The sequence below is a fragment of the Perissodus microlepis genome, chromosome 3 (genome assembly GCF_051167445.1).
Source record: "Perissodus microlepis isolate ML-2025 ecotype Zambia chromosome 3, ASM5116744v1, whole genome shotgun sequence".
Taxonomy (NCBI): domain Eukaryota; kingdom Metazoa; phylum Chordata; class Actinopteri; order Cichliformes; family Cichlidae; genus Perissodus; species Perissodus microlepis.
In genome coordinates, this window is record NC_140463.1 from 33,581,889 (window position 1) to 33,602,132 (window position 20,244).

Here is a 20,244-nt window from a genome sequence, read left to right on the forward strand (position 1 = left end):
GTTTACAACACGGTGCATTGTGGGTGTAATATTGCTAGGCTACTAGGAGTGTTGCGTTCATAGTCCACACTATGCTGTATTTTCTGTAATGTATTTTCTATTTTTTTTTTTTTTTCGTTTTCTCTGTGTTTCTGCTAGGACCATGGGCAGGGCCACTCGGAGGTTGCTTCTGGGCCGCATGTGGCCCGCGGGCCACCATTTGAAGAGGCTTGGTTTATATGGATAATAGCAAACACTGAAATACATTTTTTGCACGCAGCAATGAATTTTGTTCACTCAAATTTAGCTTTTCTTTGCTCAAAATAAAATTTCTCCTTAAAATGCAACACTTGCACCTGCAAACTTTTTTTACGTGGGCTCACATTTTTTTTATGTGTGCTCAGAATAGTGGCACAAAAATAACGCCATACTACTGCACTGTCCTCACTGCTTTTAAAACATCTCTACTGTGTATCCACCAACCATGTGTTGCCATTGATGCTGAGTAAAAGAAACTGCAGTGAGAGAAACCTTTATCGACAGTGAAGGTGTAACCTCTCAACTGTCAACAATAGCGCAAGCGGAAGTAAAAAGCCATCTTCTGCTATGAATCAGGGGTAATGGTGCGAACTCAGGAATACTGTGGATAAGACAAATCTTTGTTAGTTCCACGCGTGGAAAATTTCTTGTTCACGGCAGAAAGTACAAGTTAAGGAGCAGTAAAAGTTAAGAAAAACATAATAGAATAAGATAAAATAGAACAACAGACTTTACAACATGAATAAAATACTGTATAAAATAAAATTAAACAGTAACTGTTATAGCAGGGAAAAAAAACGCACTTGGTATTGGACCTAATATTGCATACAAGGGAGACTGGGCGAAGGCTATCATGGTGTATTGGATGTTTGTGTGTGTTGCACATGTGTGGTCATCTGCAGAGACCATGTTGTAGAATCTGACAGCAGTTGGAAGGAAAAAGGGAGAGAGAGAGATGACACTGTGGAATCAGAACAAAAAATACACAATTGTTCCAAGAGAAGGAAGACCAGGAGGCAATACAACAACAGATGCATTGCAAGCTTCAAGCCACAGAGAAAAAATAGTGAAAGGCTTGAGAGTAATGTTGGATGAAGCGACAAAATACACAAACACTGAAAGACAAAGAACAGCAGGAGGCAACATGCCAGCTGATGAAGTACAAAATTCAAGAAATGGAAGCTATAAATCAAGAGATGCAATGCAAGCTCCAACACATGGAAAAGAAAAATCAAGGCTTTCACGCAATGTTTGATGCAGCTCGTCAAAGAAAATTCACAAATGCTGAAAGAGAAGGAAAAGCAAGAGGCAACACAACAAGATGAAGACATGGAGAAAAAAATATGAACAGTGTGATGTTTGATAAAGCACTCAGAAGAAACACAGAGATGTTGAAAGAGAAGGAACAACTGGAAAAGACACAGAGAGAGATGCAGGATCTTCTCCACGACTTTGACAAGAAAAATTCTGACTTGGAGGTATTTTATAATGAAGGAGAAAAACATTGGATTTGAGCAGGAGAAACAACTGGAGACAAAATGCACAGAAATTGAGTGCAGTACCCAAGAAATGGTGACCTAAAATACACATTTGCAAGGACTCTATGATAAAGTCAGTACACAAATACTGAAATGTGGGAGGAGAAACAATGTCAGGAGAAAAAACATAAAGACATGCTTGAAGAAATGCAGAAGAGACGTCAGAAATTACAAGCCATGCATGAGAAATTACAACTAAAAAATGACAACATCAAAGAAAGCACAGAATAAGAATTATAAAGAACTGGACGAAAAACAAAGAACTTAGAGAAAAGGACCAAGAGAAGCAAGAAGTACTGAAAGAACTGGAGAAACAGTCCCACACACTGGAGCTGCAGCATGAGGAACGTTTCAGTGAGATGACCAACCTCAGTACAGAACAAAGATCTGCAGGAACGGTGCCTGAAAAAGAAGAGAAAGTGCTTTGGGCTTTTCTGGAAGAAGACTCTGCTGCTTCGTCACTTCAGCTCCTGAGCCTAAAATCTCCTAACCCTAAAAACTGTACCGGAGAAAGAACCCAGAAAACTGAGATTATCCGTTTTCATTTTAAAAAATAATCCCGTCCACACGTAAACGCAAAAATGAAGCAAAAACGCTGCTAGGAACATGCCAAAGCAACAGGTGGCAATATATTCCTAACCGTGTAGAAATGTTGGCCAATCAGAAGTCTTGGACAGTCAGGACATGCTATATTGTATTTAGATAGAAGCTAGCGAGCTAACTTCCTGCTAACTTCTAACTCCGTTAAATGTCATAAATTCCGTTTTCATGGATGGCTGGATGTTAAACTCAATTGTTAAACCTGGTAGAGCAGAACGCTGATCATTTTATTAAAGATGAAAGACTTTAGACAGTTTTTCAACTCTCAGTAATGCCATAGTGATCGTTTGATATATGGACCTGCAGCGGAGTTTAGGCCCAGACACGGCTAGTGACGTCAGACTTAACGACCGGATAGAATATGAAGTGATGTTCTGTCGAATACCTGTTTTGCCTTATTTAGTATTGCAATGCTACGTGATACCTTGGAATGAATATATCTTACGTGAGCTCTCCAGTTAAGTTTTTCATCTATTATTACTGTCATGGCACAGTGGCCCGTGGAAATGGGATGGACTCAAGTGCAGTTTCAAACCCGGAGGCCAGAGGTGCGGTGTAACGAAAAGAGTCTTTATTTACAATGCTCAGAGGTTAACAGAAATTTCAGACTAGAATTAAGGAACATAAACTAGACGTCTGAGGCAAGAGAAAATACTATGACTATGACTAGATGGCAGGGATAACTGGGTGCAGAGACTGGGCAGGGGAAACTGTAGCTGGCCAGGGCACTGAAACAGAGGAGAGAGCAGTCAGGGGAATCCCACAGAGAGCTGTGAGTGAATCTGAGAATAATACACTGAGCTGTCTTACAAGCTTGCAGGTGGCAGTTGCGTGGAGGAGGGAGGCAGGAGAGGTCCAGGTGGGTGCTGCGTGCAATGCAGGGAGGCAGGCAGGAGAGACTGGCAGTTCGAAAAAAGGGAGAGATTACCAGCGGCTGAATATTACCATATGGCTAGAGGGTGCCTCTCAGCAGCTGCAGGACTGTTTTGACAGGACTAACTGGGATACCTTTGAACATCAGGACTTGGAAATGTTCACAGACAGTGTTCTCTGCTATATAAAACACTGCATAGACACTGTTACAGCAGTCAAATAGATCCAGGCTTATCCCAACCAAAAGCCCTGGATGACCCGGGAGGTCAGGCAGCTGCGGAAGGAGAGGAACATTGCGTTCAGGTCTGGCAACAGGGATCACTACACCGCAGCCCGATCCAACCTGAAGAGAGGCATCAGAGAGGCGAAGGGGGACTATAGGAGGAGGATTGAGGACCATCTGAAGAGTAACACCAGCCGGCAGGTGTGGCAAGGCATCCAGCACCTAACCCTAACCAACTATAAGATCAATCTCGGAGCTGCGGACGGTGACCTGGAGCTGGCAGAGGAGCTGAATATCTTCTTCGCCCGCTTTGAGACCATGGTACCGGAGGTATTGGAGCCAGCAGCACCACCCTCACCCTGGAAGAGCACGAGGTGAGGCGCATGCTGCAGGCTGTTAACCCGAGGAAGGCGGCGGGTCCTGATGGTGTGCCAGGTCGAATATTGAGGGATTGTGCAGAACAGCTGGCTGGGATCTTCACCAGGATCTTCAACAAATCCCTCGCACAGGCGACTGTCCCACTCTGCCTGAAGTCCTCCACCATAGTCCCCTTGCCTAAGAAGCCCCACATCACCGGCCTGAATGACTACAGACCGGTGGCACTCACCCCAGTGGTAATGAAATGCTTTGAGAAGCTGGTCCGCAGACACATCACAGCAGCCCTGCCCCACAGCCTGGATCCACACCAGTTTGCCTACAGAGCAAACCAGTCCACGGAAGACGCTGTAGCCACAGCACTCCATGCTGCATTAACACACCTGGAAGAGCATGGTAGCTATGTGCGGATGCTCTTCGTGGATTACTGCTCAGCTTTTAACACCATCCTTCCACACAAACTGGTGGCCAAGCTACAAGACCTGGGGCTTCCATACAGCACCTGCATGTGGATCAATAGCTTCCTCTCGGGCCGTAGACAGAGAGTCAGAGTTGGCCATCACACATCCTTAGCCCTGAGTCTCAGCACTGGCTCACCCCAGGGCTGTGTGCTCAGTCCACTGCTCTACTCTCTCTACACACACGACTGCACTCCTCGCCACCACAGCAACATCTTTGTGAAATTTGCAGATGACACCACAGTGGTGGGGCTCATTTCCAAGGGAGACGAGTCTACGTACAGAGACGAGGTGGAGCAGCTGACGTCATGGTGTAAGGCCAATAACCTCCTCCTCAACATTTCAAAAACCAAAGAACTCATAATAGACTTCAGAAGGAAAAAGGCAGAGATCCAACCACTATTCATTAATGGGGACTGTGTAGAAAGGGTGGCAAGCTTCCGCTTCCTGGGAGTCAATATAGAGGAGAACCTTTCCTGGAGTGTGAACACCTCCGAGCTGCTGAAAAAGGCCCAACAGAGACTGTACTTCCTGAGAATTCTCAGGAGGAATAACATCACACAGAGACTGCTGGTGTCCTTCTACAAAGCCACCATTGAGAGTGTTCTAACTTACTGCATATGTATTTGGTACACTAGCTGCACAGGGGCTCAGAGGAAAGCACTCCAAGGGATCATTAACACCGCCCAAAAGATCACTGGCTGCCCTCTCCCCACACTGGAAGTTCTACACAACGTCCACTGTTTTAAAAAGGCCCAAAACATCATAAAAGACACCTCACATCCTGGCCACTCCCTGTTCGAACTGTTGCCCTCAGGCAGACGGTACAGGGCAATCAGAGCAAGGACTAATAGACTCAAACACAGTTGTTATCCAACTGCAATAACACATCTGAATACTACAGGAAAAATGTCCATCACGCCACTCTTGTGTTAATCTATGCACGGTCTGAAGCATGTGTGTGGGAATGTATGTGAATGTTTTACTGTTACATCTTATTAGTATTTTAAGTATTCTATCTATTTTATTTATTGAATTTTATTGTTTTATTTATATTTTGATATTGCTAGGGATGATACAATGATCGGGGACCATTCTTAATTTCGTTGTTCTTGTGACAATGACAATAAAGTTTCTGATTTCTGATTTCTGAAACTTGTATCCAGGAGCGCTTGGTAGGTGGGTTTCAGATGCTGACGAGAAAACAGAGGAAATAAGGTTAATATACACGATGAGTCACCAAGGAACAGACGTGAGGCCGAGAACCAGTGTTGGGTAAGTTACTTTAAATTAGTAACTTAGTTACATTACTAGTTACTTCTATCAAAAGTAACTCAGTTACTTCAAGTTACTCGTTACTTTCAGAGTAACTAGTTACTAGGCAAAGTAACTTTGGTTTTACTCAGAATTCTCTTGTTAATGTGTTGCTTCCGTAACTGGATACCCAGCAAGATTGCCAGTCTTCTAGCTTGCTTACTTGCCACAAGTGCACTGTGCCACCTACCAATAGAAAGGAAAAAATAATGTGCACACTTCCACGAGAGAAATCCCACACCTGATTCTATCCTAGCCTGCTTTTTACATCCAACACAAAAACTGCAGTCGTGGTGCTTTCGATTGTACTCAGAACTCGGAAATTCTGCCTTCTGAATAGGAAGATGTAGGTAACACCAGACTGCAGATGAGCTGCATACAGGGCTGGACTGGGACAAAAAAATCGTCCCGGGCATTTTGACTAGAGACCGGCCCACCATTATAGGAAAAATCATAAAGCCTTTGAATGAAAATAAACACTGTTGTGACAGTGATGTACACTGTTCTGATGGTATATATGTATCAATCTATCAATCGTTTGTTGTAAGACTCAGATAATTATTTATTAAAAGCTAGACATTTTAAATGAGAATAAGAACGCATTTCTTTGTGCCCCTCTCCCTGTTAATGCCCTACCTGGCCCCCTGGCAAAACTTTGCTAGACCCGCCCCTGCACAGTTACCAGCTGTCAGCCACTTAGAAAAGGATCCTGGTGTTATTTGTCTCTCAGAAACAGTTCATAACTTCCCTTCAACTCATTCATGTTAACTAAAAGGTAAACCTGTTTCTCCATCACAGCTCTGATGATTCAGTAAGGACATCTCCTGGTTTCATCTTCATGTTTCCCTCTCACCACATAACCAAACCGACATCATGACCAGCAGCTTTACAGCTGTGGCTCCAGCTGATACTAGAAATTAATATTAAATAAATTCTAACAACAGCTGATCAAGCTTAAACGTGCTGCTGTTGTTTACCGCGACATCCGCTGGTTTCCTCTTTCTGGCGCAAAGTGGGCGACAAATAAGAGAGAAAAGCCAATCAGCTGATCATTGATCAGTTTCATGATTGAAGTAGCAACAGCAGAGGGAGGGTGAGAGGATGAGAGAAGAAGAGGCAGCTGACAGCGTAAAGACGCAGAAAAACTCCAGCTTTGTGTCTTTTTCATTGTAGCTGAAGTCCGGGACAAACTGTTCCTTTTCACCTCAATACAAAACGCGCAATATTTTCTCTGAATACAAGACGGTTCCGTTTTTTTACGGGACGGTTGGCAACTCTAATAATTAACCTTATGAACAAAATAAAGTTCAACATCAGTAACATAGCACCCACCCAGCTGTATAGAAACTCCATCATGCTAGCTAGCACGCAGTACGAAAAAGTCAGCATAACGAAAATAAACTCCAACTAAACTTGGTTCATATCTGACCCAGATGGACTGCAGGTTATAACTTCTTACCTGAAGTTCAGTTCACCTGACACTCTCGGACCAGCGGCCGCTTCGGGTCTCTCCTCTTGCCTCCCTTTTCCTTCATCCACCTGCTGGCTTCCACCACTTGCTAATGTTATTGAATCTGTGGAAGCTCCGCGATAGCCACCACACGAAGTAACGAGTAACGACCCTATCTAAATCCCAGTAACGAGTAACGCGTTCCCGGTTTTGGCATAATAACTAGTTACCGTGCTCGTTACCACAATAATAACGTAGTTACTGTAACGCCTTACTTAATAACGCGTTAGTCCCAACACTGCCGAGAACTGACTAAAGTTGGCAGATAATCTGGCGAAGACCAGTTGAGTGCGCAGGTCATAAATACTGCCGGTATGATTGCCATCAGGTGAGGAACAACAAAGAATCCACCCAGTGGGGAGGGGCCGATGCTGTGGAAAACCACCCAGACCAGTGCTTTAAGTGGCCCAAAAGAGGTGCCGGTACTCAATTTTTTTTCCGCCTCCCCTGAGGTAACAACAACTATATTGAATGGGTTTTATATACAACAGTCAACAGACCAACCTTATACAAAATAATAAATCATTTTATTAGTTTGTGGATTTGCTTGAGCTAGAAAGAGCTACTGAACATAAATAAAATGTGCAAAAAGGTATTGAAATTTTTTTTTAACAAAATGTACATAAAATAAATTATAAACTAATTTGTATTTTGCTCTCTCTTGAGTCACTGCTGCTATCAGCAGCAGCACTTGTAAAGTTTTTTTTTTTACACAAAATGTATATAAAATAAATTATAAAATAATTTGTATTTTGCTCTCTCTCTTGAGTCCCTGCTGGTATCAGCAGCAGCACTTGTAAAGTGTACCTGCAGAGCTTGGTAGTTCTCCCATACTGCTTTCACTGTTCTCTCACTTGAAGCAACCCAACGCACTGATAAAACACGGCCTATCACAAGGAGATGTTGTCCAACATTGTGAGCACTCTCGGTTAACTCCCTTTGGTTTTTTGGTGATGCATGGTAGAGGGAGTAAAGCTGATCTAAGAATATTTTAAAGTGGTTGATTCCTCCTACCTCCTTCAAAACATCACAAACTGCCAGTTCCAGTCTGTGATTGGAACAATGCCAGACAAACAGGTAAGGGAATTTGGAACAAAGCTGCGCAGCAACTCCTGCTTTCCTCCCAAGCATCACTGAGGCTCCATCACAAGCAAATGCCAACAAATGTTCCTGTAGGTAGTGAGGGTCAAAGCCATTATTATGAAGACATCCTAACAGTGCTTCAGTGATGTCCTTTGCTGTGGTCCCCTGCAGCTCAATCAGTTCAAAAAATATTGTGTCTGGATTTTCACTGGAAATAGCTGACCGCAGGCACACGACAAGCACAGACTTTCCACTTATTGTAGTGGATTCATCAATGAGCACACACAATTTTCTTTCATTCATCACTATGTCATTGACTACCTTCTTTTTCATTTCAGCTGCAATGTGATCCAGTATATTTGCACGAGTTATTAGAGTGCAAAACTCTGCCCATCTTGACACCATTTAAGACTTGCAACTGGACATCTATTGGCATGTCTGTAAAGGGACGCCCATGCTTGCCAATCTTATAAGCTGTTCTAAACACATTGCAAGTTGAAGCGTAGTCAGCCTTTCTCATATCTTCAATGTGTTTTTGCATTGTATTTTGTGTTGCCTTCTCTTTTATTTCAACTGCTTTCTTGTGATAAATTGAGTCTCTGTGCTCTTTTATTTTCTTTCGTAGTGAGTTTTGTTGTGCAGCCTTGTCCCTTCCAAAAGACGAGATTAAGCACCCACTCCACTCCTGCGACACTCTCTGCCCTTGCTGCATGTCCACGCGAGCACAAACTTGACTACACACACTACAACCCAACTTTTGATTTCTGCTGATCAGCCACTTGTAATTTGTGGAGAAATACCGGACTTGTGCTTGGGACCAACATTCTGGCCACTCATGCTCGCTAACGCGGCTGTTGTCATCGGTAGAAATGGTGTCATTCTCGTCCTCGTCGTCGCAAAAAGTGCCGTCGTCCGCGGCTGCGGCACTAGTGCAGCTTTCATTAGCTTGCGTCTGACCTGCAGCGATATCATTCTGGCTTGGTGGGGTGTCAGCCAGCGAGTCCTCTGATTCTGATCTTGTTCTTTTACTACTCAGAGTCTGAAGCCAGGAGAGCATATTAAGTGTTCATTGTTTTTGTATTTTAACCGAGCAGCTGTTTGCGCGTTTTACACACCCTCTCCGGACCACGTTGAGTTGTTGACATGACAGCGGCAAAAGCGACGCATGCGCTTTTCACTTGTAAAACACATTGGTGTATGGGTAATGTAGTCTCTGCTCTCGGTGGGACGAATTAGGAAGCGTGCTTGTGAAGGGCGCTCTGAAAAGCGGCAGCGCAGCCAAACGATTATAACAGATGTGCAAATGAGAGTACCGGTACGCTAAAAGCACGTTCTGGGCGCATGGAGAGGTGGCGGTACTCTCAAGAGCTATATTTAGAAGTGGCGGTACTGAGTACCGGCGCGTACCGGCCCACTTAAAGCACTGACCCAGACCATGACAATTACCCCCAGAAATGTATTTTCACTGACTCTTTCAATATCAACACCATTTATTTGAATCTTAGCATTTGTATTTAAACTACTATTTCCAAATACCATAAGTTTCAATTTATTCAAATTTAATGATAATTTATTTTTATCAAGCCAGAACTTCACTTTACTTATTTCATTAGTCATATCCTCCAATAAATTCTGCAGATCATCACCAGAGCAAAAATGTTTGTATCGTCAGCAAAGAGAACCATTTTTAATACTTTGGACACTTTACAGATGTCGTTAATGTACAAGTTGAAGAATTTTGGACCCAAAACTGACCCTTGGGGTACACCACAAGCAATGTCCATACATAAGGAGCAACCACCATTTATTTTCACAAACTGCTTTCTGTCACTTAAATAACTCCGGACCCAATCTAAAACTACCCCTCTGACACCATAACATACAATTAACAGTAACAGTATTATAGAAATTAATTTTACCAAAACAATAACGTGGCGCACAGTGTGATGTCAAAACACCTTTGACGCTGCGTTTTCTTCATCCACACCTAAATGCAAAAACGTAATTTTTTGAAAATATCCACCCTGGCAGGCATTTTTAAAAATCTCAGTTTTCAGCGACCGAAAACGCCGTTTACGTGTGGACGAAAGGTGCAAAAGCATAGAAAAATCTCCGTTTTCAAAAATACCCGGGTACGTGTGGACGTAGCCTAAGGCCATTACTGGTTAGCCTAAAAAACCACACCATTAGAGGTTAAAAACGTTAAAAATCCTGACTCTTTTTACACCTGTAAAAATGTTATATAGTAATATTCTTTTCCACTAAATGATTCAGTCTTTTAAAATTACTTCAGCCTGAAATTTACATATTAAAAAAATTTATTTTTAACACTTTAAAGGCTAGTATGTTTAGATAGCTTGCTTTTTTTATTTATAAAAATTTCCATAAAACACATTTCATAGATTTTATGATTATTGTTTTTTATTAGGCCCTAGATGGGTCAATGATTGGCAGCAACATTGATTTTCGTGCAAATGTAAAACTAACATTTGTGATCTAAGGACAAAAAAAATGGCAGTTTCCACAAAACTGCTTTTGAAAGTATTACATCGTACTATTGTTTTCCACTTTAAATGACTCTGTCTTTTAAAACCCCTTCAGCCTGAACTATAAATATTAAATATTATTTATAGTTTTGGGGTTTTAACCCTTTAAAGGCATGGGTTTTTTTGGGGTCAAGAATTGGCAGCAACATTGATTTTCATACATTTTTATTTTTTCTGTTACATAATTTTTTAAATGAAACTGCCAAAACTGTGATTCTAAGGACAAAAAAATAGTTGTTTCCACAAAACTGCTGTAAAAATATTACATTGTACTATTTTTTCCACTTTAAATGACTCAGTCTTTAAAAGAAAAAAAAAAACCCTCCCAAATAATGTCATTAAAATTTGTAAACTACTACTATTAGTATAATAAAGTATATGACTATTATTTTATTTGACCCTAAGATGGGTCAAGGATTGGCAGTAACATAGATTTTCAATGCATTTTTAGCATGCATTTGTGATCCTGAGGACCGATAAATGGCAGTTTCTACAAAACTGCTATAAAAATATTACATCTTACTCTTTTTTTTCCACTTTAAATGACTCAGTCTTTTAAAACCTTTTCAGCCTGAACTATAAATATCAAATATTATTTATAGTTTTGGGGTTTTAACCCTTTAAAGGCCTGTTTGTTTTTCTCTCAAAAAAATCTCCCAAAAAATGTCATTAAAATTTATAATAGTAAAGCACATGATTATTATTTTATTAGACCCTAAGGATGAGTCAAGGATTGGCAGTAACATTGATTTTCATGTATTTTTATTTTTTCTGTTACATCAAATTTAAAATTAAACTGGTATTCGTGATCCTGAGGACCAATAAATGGTAGTTTAAAATAAAACTGCTGTAAAAATATTACATCGCACTATTTTTTTCCACTTTAAATGACTCAGTCTTTTAAAATGCTTTCAGCCTTAACTAGAAATATCAAATAGTATTTATAGTTTGGAGGTTTTAACCCTTTGAAGGCCAGTATGTTTACATAAATTCATTGTTTTGTACATAAATTTTTTTTCCCATAAAATACATTTCATAGGTTTTATGATTATTAGTTTTATTAGACCTAAGATAGGATAGGTCAGTGATTGGCAACAATAATAATTTTCATACATTTAAATTTTTTTCTGTTATGTCAAATTTAAAATAAAACTGACATTTGTGGTCCTAAGGATAAAAAAAAGGCTGTTAACACAAAACTGCTGTGAAAATATTACATATAATAATGTCATTAAAACTTGTAAACTACTACTATTAGTATAGTAATATATATGATTATTATTTTATTAGACCCTGAGATGGGTCAAGGATTGGCAGTAACATTGATTTTTATGCATTTTTATTTTTTGTGTTATGTCAAATTTAAAATAAAACTGGTATTCATGATCCTGTTGACCAATAAATGGTAGTTTCTACAAAACTGTCAAATTTAAAACAAAAGTACTGTAAAAATATAGCAATAATTTTTTCCACTTTAAATGAGTGTCTCTTACAACAATTTCAGCCTGCTGAACCATAAACATCAACTATTATGTATATTTTTTGATTTTCAACCCTTTAAAGCCCCCCCCACATTCTGAATCAATACCATGGGCATTTTTATATTTCAACACAAGTGTTATTAGCCCTCTGTGGTCAATGGACACACCGCACCTCCAAATCACGTGACCGGTTTAAGATGCTAGCAGCTTGTTGCTGTTTTTAAGCTCAGTTTTTATGTTTTTGTGTGATTTCAGATCAATTGTGTTAATTCAGGTTGTTAATGAAAAGAAACCCTGTAAATTAAGACATGAGTTTGTGCTGAAAAGAAAGACAAAAAAGGCAGGGACAAAAACAATCTTAAAGTTGAAATACAAAGGTAAAATCAAAAGTAGTCAAAATGGCTAGTTATACCCTGGACCCCAGAGGTTTTACCCAGTAAATCATAAAAAAAAATTAGGTTTAATATTTTGGTCAAGAATTTTTCATGACAGTGCAGATTTCCTGCATTTTGTGTAAATTTAGGCAACAATTTAATTATTTCTAATAAAACGAGTGTGAAACTTCTTGGGTTTGAACCAAATGAATTGCCCCATTTTGTGTAGCTTTCTGGATTTTATATTAATTGGGCTACACACTTATTTATTATATAGGCTGTACAGTACATAAAATCAAAATTCACATCTTTTATGTAACTGAAATGTTTAACTATCTGGGCTAATTGACATAAAGTTATAGACTATATTTATTTGAAATGTGTATACTTACAGCATTTGGTGTTTTTTAACCACATATAATGCATATTCCAGGACGTAATACCAGCGTGTAAAAACATGGCTTTGATTTTGCCACCCCATTTGATTTTAATTACCACCCTTATGCCACCTAAAGAAAATTTCTTTTGATCTGCCCCTGTTTCCTTGTGAAATCCAAACACCCGTGAGTGTCATTCCCCTCCTGAAACTTCACGCTGTTGCCATACTTTAGAGCTTGAAATTTGAGGGTTGTGTCAGGAAGGGCATCTGGTGTAAAGTTGTTGGGGAATTTTTTGAAATGGGTTCTGATGTTATCATTTCTAAGTATCTAGTGAAAATTATATTTCCAGAAATCAGATGAATATGTGCTGTGCCATTCTATGCCTATCAGTGTGGGAAATAGAAATGCCAATTCACAACAAAAGTCAGCTGAAGGCACTAAACCCCCAACAATCAAGTGACCCCCCGCACAAGCATTTTGCGACATTGGAAAGGAAAAGCTACCTTTTACAGGGGCAGCCATCTACTGCAACCAGTAGTGGGGGGGAAGGGGGGGGGAGCATAGAGATGAGGAAAAACTACTGGAAAGAGAAGACAGATGTTAATGACGTGCAGTGGTGGTAGCACTGAGGGACAAGTTTGAGGAAGAGACGGAGAGACCAGAGAAACCCATAGAGTGTGACAGTGTTAGTGACATAACACACTGATTCAGTATTAGCTTTACTGACCTCATTACTGCAGATATGAATTTTAACAGTGTATGTTTTTCATTAGCCAAAATTTATAAATTTGATGAAGTGAGGCACTCATGTCACGTGAGAAAAATCACGTGTTACTCTGCTTGTCCTCCTTTTGCTTTTCTGCAGCGGTGGTCCTCAGCCCGACTGTCATTGAAGGTGTTAACAGAGATGTGGCTCTTGCCATCTTCATATTTGGCTCTGGCCAAACCAGCAACAAGATTTATGTTTTACAACATGTTAAAAATCAAAGGTTAGAAAATAAGAAATATGCTAATAAGTTTAAAGACTGGTATACAGGATTAACCAGAGCAGTGGTGAAGTGGTAGTTACCGTGAGTTTCCAGTGGTATTTGTGACAGGAATTTAACTCTCTGCAGAAAAACTGGACAGTCTTTTGCCCAGAGTCTAACATTTTCTCTGGGGGTTGTCCTTGGGTGTCGATTATGTATCTCAGCTGAGAGGACAGCAGAACATTTAATCAAACTGGGAGTCAAACACAGACTTTTAAGTGACATACAATTGTTGTCAATCATTTCAATAAAGCTTGAAATTTTGTCAGCCATTCTGACACATTTTGCAACTGTGCCATAAGACCCTTCTCCAAGGAGAGTTCAAATTTGGTACTTGGAGGATCTGGAGGTGAATCAGCCTCTAGGGACTAACTTGTCCTGGGAATTGTTGGAAGACATGTCTGATGCCATCACAGGGATTAACACTAAAAGTTTGTTGTCAATCATTTCAATAAAGCTTTAAATCAAGTTCTTCAGAAGAAATACAAAGTAGCATTTAGTCATATTGTTTTACTTATTCACTGTATCCAGGGTACAGCAAGAAACCAGTGCCATTCAGCCCAGAGACCATACGTCTATGGCTTCTGTAAACGGAAGCCCTGGAATAATCTCCGGAGACCTGGTGGATGACAAAGAGAAATGATTGTTAAATTTTTTGTTATTATTGACCATTTGGATAAGTATGATTTGTACTACAGCTGACAAACCCATAACAGAAACCACAAACACTGGATTTTGTGTCATAGTGCGACGAAGAGATTAAATTTGATTCCAGCTACTTGCCGGTATGGATGGGTCTGAATGTAAGAGCCCACTTTGGCAGCTGAGGTGTCACAGGCCAGGCTGAAGTCAGTTACTTTAATTCAGTACGGCTCTTGGTGATGTTTCACCAACATTTCGTTTTCTAATTTCAAGTCTGCGTGTGCTGTTCCAATAGACTTGAGGTGACTAAGAGCGGTTGCAATCTGAAAGGTATCAAAGAATATGTCATGTTATGATCAAATTTGATCAGTATCTATGTTCAAAGCATTTATTAATGTAGAGAATCATGGAGTTAAACATACCTGCATGACAATGGGACGAACTGCCTTGAAACTGTCTGCAGAAGCTTGGTACCAATCAAGTATAGTGTGTTTGTTGGAGTTACAGGTGTTAAGTTTTCACAGGGCAGTGAGCTTAGAATAGGTTACAGATGGTTTTTACATTAGTTTAACAGAAATAAACATTTTACAGGCATTTCATCACAATCCTTACATTCACTCCACACATCTTTCTAGCTGAAATTTTTGGCAGCTGTTTTTACCTCTTGGTTTTCCAACAGGTCTTTTGGGTTCTGATGTTTCATTATTTTAATAGCTACAGTCTTTTTGTCAGCCATTCTGACACATTTTGCAACTGTGCCGTAAGACCCTTCTCCAAGGAGAGTTCAAATTTGGTACTTGGAGGATCTGGAGGTGAGTCAGCCTCTAGGGACTGATTCACGTTTTCAAACGAATCAGTATCCATGTTCTTCTCCAATATGGTGTTCCAAAAATGTCAACTTGTGTAGCGTTCTCGTCAAAGACTTGGTCGAAAACAAACTTCAGGACTGAATGCAGAGCAGGCACTGTCAAAATAAAACACGAAGCACACGACAGGCACAGAGACACAGACTAGATGCAGAACAAAGGGAGCACGGGAACCAAAACCTAAGAATTAAAAATCCTAGCAGAAGACATAACCAGAATTAAACCGAAACATAAGATAATATTAATTAAAACAAAACACTGAGTCCTCAGACTCAGAACCATAACATAAACTTGTTTTTTACAGTGAGGAGTTCCCTGGCCTTATGACATTATCATCAAAGGTCCTTCCAAGCCTCCGTGTCTCTGGGTGTGTATGCAAATTATTAAAAAGAATTTATTTCATTTCCAAGTGAGTCTAACGTAACTAGGGGGTCATTTTTGGAGCAGTTCTCTGTCATGAATAGGTCTGTAGAGTTGGAGAAGTTAAGCACACAGCTTTGATACCTCTAAATTGTTAATGGTTACTCACCATAATTGAATATTAAATATTATTGGATGACTTTACATGAACAGAGAAATAAAGCCCTCGGGATGCCATTATCCTGGCACGTCCTGCAATATCTCCTAGAAACTGTTGCATTGCTGCCAAAATAACGTGGCATGCAGTTGGGTTTAGGCATTTGTGTTGGTGGTGGTGATGCTGAGGCAACAGCAAAGTCAAGCATCTCCTTGGCAACGTGCTCCTGGAACTTTTTTGTGTCATTGTCTCCTTACCCCTAGCTCTTGCATAACTCCATATGCAAAAGAAAACTGTTAACGACAGCAATGTCTAAGAAATGATAAAAAAAAAGTTTTATACCATTTCATAGTTTTATGGAGGACAGTGTAATAACCAATCAGAGGATCGGACAAATCAACACCACCCATGTTCTTGTTGTAGTCCACAACACAATCCGGAACAGGTACAGACTTTGTTGTCCAACCTGCAGCCCCCTTCACTTTTCGCTGCACAGTCTTTCCGCTGAAGGCCTTGTGCACCCTGGAGCACATTGTGACCTCTCGAGTGTCAGTCCACTTCCCAAACAGCAGTTCGTCTTTCCTTATCCAGCGCACATCTCCCCTCTCTGCCTTCTTAGGAAAGCTGTTTTTGCTTGTGCGCGGAAAGCCAGTCTGTTTTTTTCTTTACATTTTTTAAAATGTTCATTAATATGTATTGTCCCTCTTTCTAAATAAAAATAAATTAAATTCAAATTTTTTAAAAAATTTTTTTGGTATAGGTCACCAAAAAAGAGCTTGTGTAGAGCTTGTGTGTTGTCCACATACTAAATGTAGCCCTGGCCAAGATCCATAACAGCTGAGTAGGTTAGTCCATATGTTGTGCTGACTTCACTCTTTCCCGTGCAAACCAAAAAATTCCAGGTGTAGCCAGTGTCTGAATCAGCCATGTGGAAGTCTCAGCCTTCCACATGAGAGCTGAAATTTTATAACAAAATCATATGTTTTTGGTAGGACACACAGCGGGGAATGAGTGAGGACGAGGACGACGATGAGCAGAGGAAGAGACAGATACTAAATACAAGAGGGGAACAGGGCAAAGAAGAAACACCTAGGAAACACAGGTGGCGCTAATCACACAGATGAGACGGGGAAAGAACAGACATGAAAACATAACTGAGACAAAGAGACACAAGAACACGGGGAAGGTACTGTAACAAAACTAAGAACTACACATCAGAAATACTAAATATATAGGGGAGCTTGAAATTCCAAAACTAAATAACAGAAACACTAAATCAAAGATTATAGATAAATCAAAACCATAACCACTGGGACCCAGGTATCCTAACATGTAGAAAACGTGATATGTAATTTCATGTTTAATGAAATTCTCAGTCCAATCTGTTTTTAAAAATACAAATTTGATCTATATAGAATTTTTTTCATACACGGGATTCATTGGATAGAATATTCCATAACAGAATTGTAATAACATACCTTTCAGGCAGCAGTGTCACAACTTCTAAATCGCTATTTTCTGGAACTGGAATGGTGAGGTCCAATGTTCCCTCTAATTTTTCACGTGTCTGAGCAAACACACAAACTCCCTGAGCGGTCCCTTGGACCACTGTGAGCAACAGCAGACGTGTGCACTGTGGTCACGCCAGCATCGAATCCATCCAAGTTACATGGTTTATTAAAATAATCAAATTACAGCATTTACATTTATGTTAGACTACTTTTAATTAACTGCTTTAGCCCACTTACAATGAAAATTTTAAAAAAAACAAAAACAAAACTCTGGAAACAAAACTCTTTTTTTTTTTTTATAAAGCTCTGACTTGTATTATGAGTATGAGTCTGTGGTCTGGGAGAGAGTCCTGTAACTCTCTGTCTGCATAATACAGTATATAATGACCAATGATGGGTAATTAATTATATAGTTCTTCAAAAAAGTATCTGAGTTATGCAAACAACAAAGTTTTTTGCAGCTGTTTAATCTAAAAATGCAGCCAAGGTATTTTTTTAAATAAACATTTCAAACTATTTACAGAACAATCAGCTGTTCTGCATCAAATTTGATGCCACACAAATTATTTGTGTCACTCCAAAAAATTATTTCTGTCCACTATGAGATAAAGGAGAACAACAGCCTGATACCTGCAGGCCTGACAGCAGGAGATGTATCACTCCTGTAACACCTGTAACATTCAGCAGTTGCCTCATTGTTCTGACACACAACAAAACTATTGACTACACTACACACTAACTAGATTTGCGCTGAACGTCGCAAATCTCTCACATCTCAAAACACCGCCGTCACTCCTAAAACTTCCCCCCTTCCTAAACAACTGTTGCCATATCATTTTTTGATTGGTGGACATGGTACATTTTTCCACCAATAGGAGAGGGCGGGGTGTTTTGGTTTCATCTTTGCTCACAGGCAGAGAGTGCTTTCGAGCGTTTTCCTTATAAAACGCCGTTTTTACCGTTTCTTCCCGCAGTAAATATAAACAACGATAGTATTAAGGAAGAAAACCAAACATTGCATATTTTTATCATAACTCTGGTTTTACGTGGCCTATCAACACAATTTAAAAACTGGTATAAAGTCCACACTTTTTCCGTCAATTGTTCCGTCTGTCCTGCTCACATCTCCAATGGTTGTACACGTTGTCATTAACGTGGCTTCACTCCACATCAGCCACGCTGCTTTGCTAGCTAAAACACCGGTGTCGGCACATAAGGACGCTGTCATAGCCTGTCAACCACGTTGATTAGCTGCGTATATACGAATGTGAATCGCATTATTGGCTGGACTATGGGATAAGGTGGGATCGTTCCAATCCCATATGGGAGCAGCCAGTCACTCACTGACTAACACTGCAAAACAGAATTGTTAAAGTATTAATTTTAATTTCAATTCAGGTTAGATTTTTTTTGGTGCGCAACGCAGATTTTGTGTGCGCAGAGACCGTGCCAGCAGTGCGCAATTGCGCACGCGTGCAGTTTAGAGGGAACATTGGTGAGGTCCTCATCATCTGAAGATGAATCTTCCACACAAAGCTGTGTCCCACTATCATTCCAGATCATATTCAACAGAGCAACTTCCTTATTACTGTATGATTTTCTTTTGGATGCCATTTCACCAGTAAATCGCATAAAACGTGCATAAAACAATGCAAGAAAAAATGAAAAGGAAAAAAAATGCCGCCCCTTTCCTATTGGTGTAAAAGTGTACCATGTTGACCAACAGAAATGATTTGGTAACACGTGGGATTTGGTTATGTAGGAAGGGGGGAAAGCTTTGGTAGTAACAGTTTCATACTTAGTTTTAATATTTCTGTGTGATTTCAGATCAGTTGTGTTAATTCAGCATGTCATTGAAAAAATAACTGTAAATTCAGACATGTGAGATTGTGCTGAAAAGAATGATACCAAACAAGGCAGGGACAACAAAAATTAAAGGTGAAATACAAAGGTAAAATCAAAAATAGCCAAAATTTTGAAATAAAACACTCACACTGAGTTTATTTGTATTTTCTTTGCAGCACTATAAAGGCTTCAGAGAGTCTGGACACAGATCTGCAGCAACACATTTTTTTCTTCTTTTATTTTTACGTACACCACCCCTTTGAGGTAACACCAGCCAAGAAAAAGGCTGGGCCAAAGGAATAGATAAAAGATTTCATCATTTGCTGAAAGAGACTGTCTCTGAGGTTATTTATTAATGACATTACTATTTTTAAGACTGTACACCCACAGACCACTTTATTAGGTATACCTGTCTATTGTTCATTATGTCCCAGTCACATGGCATCAACTTATATTTAACTATGTGTATGTATATATTATAGCGTTCTGTGCAATATGTGTATATTACCCAGAACACTTTTCTTAAAATAATGCATTACATTACTTAATTACACACAGGAGAAAGGCATCTGTTATGTTTTCTTCATGTTACTCTGTAAAATGATTTGAAACACACTGTCTCATAATTACCACATAACAACATAAACCTACAGGCTACAGCCTCACACACCAACACAAACCCCTATCCTAATGGATGTGCAACCAACAAAGCAACTGCGTGATGCTATCCTGTCAACATGGACCAAATCTCTGAGGGATCTTTCCAGCAACTTGTTAAATCTGTGCCATGAAGCATCAAAACAGTTCTGTAGGGACAAGGGGGTCTAGTATGACGGTAGCACAGTGTACCTGATAAAGTCCCTGGTAAGTGCTTATACTTCTAAAAAGTATGTTGATGTTACTGGTTCAGTGCTTCTTGGAGTTTTTCCTCATACATTATCAGTGTTATGCATCGCTGCCCTCTGTAGGACACATTCCTAGTTGCATTTGGTTGTGATGAATCAGATTTATTTGCAAATCTATAGCGATGGAGGCCAGACTGAAACTCTTGCTGCTGCAGTG

The 20,244-nt window shown here is 39.9% G+C and overlaps 1 pseudogene; it reads right to left on the bottom strand.

The window, feature by feature from the left end:
• Positions 1–7,452: 7,452 nt before the first annotated feature.
• LOC146391250 (E3 SUMO-protein ligase KIAA1586-like) lies at positions 7,453–16,359 on the bottom strand (annotated as a pseudogene).
• Between the last annotated feature and the right edge of the window lie 3,885 nt (positions 16,360–20,244).